The sequence below is a fragment of the Hyla sarda genome, chromosome 11 (genome assembly GCF_029499605.1).
Source record: "Hyla sarda isolate aHylSar1 chromosome 11, aHylSar1.hap1, whole genome shotgun sequence".
Taxonomy (NCBI): domain Eukaryota; kingdom Metazoa; phylum Chordata; class Amphibia; order Anura; family Hylidae; genus Hyla; species Hyla sarda.
This window is the reverse complement of record NC_079199.1, coordinates 107,115,193-107,115,793: the sequence shown is the minus strand read 5'-3', so window position 1 is coordinate 107,115,793 and position 601 is coordinate 107,115,193.

Sequence of the window (601 nt, the reverse complement as noted above, 5' to 3'; positions counted from 1 at the left end):
TATATGGTGTGAGGTGTATATATGGTGTGTGGTATATATATATGGTGTGTGGTATATATATGGTGTTTGGTGATATATATGGTGTGTGGTGTATATATGGTGTGTGGTATATATGGTGTGTGGTATATATATGGTGTGTGGTATATATATGGTGTGTGGTATATATATGGTGTGTGGTGTATATATGGTGTGTGGTGTATATATGGTGTGTGGTATATATATGGTGTGTGGTATATATATATGGTGTGTGGTGATATATATGGTGTGTGGTATATATATGGTGTGTGGTGTATATATGGTGTGTGGTGTAATATGGTGTGTGGTGTATATATGGTGTGTGGTATATATGATATACTGTGTGGTGTATATAATGGTGTGTGGTATATATTATGGTGTGTGGTATATATATATGGTGTGTGGTATATATATGGTGTGTGGTATATATATGGTGTGTGGTGTATATATGGTGTTGTGGTGTATATATGGTGTGTGGTGTATATATTGGTGTGTGTGGTGTATATATATGGTGTGTGGTATATATATGGTGTGTGGTGTATATATGGTGTGTGGTATATATGATATACTGTGTGGTGTATATATG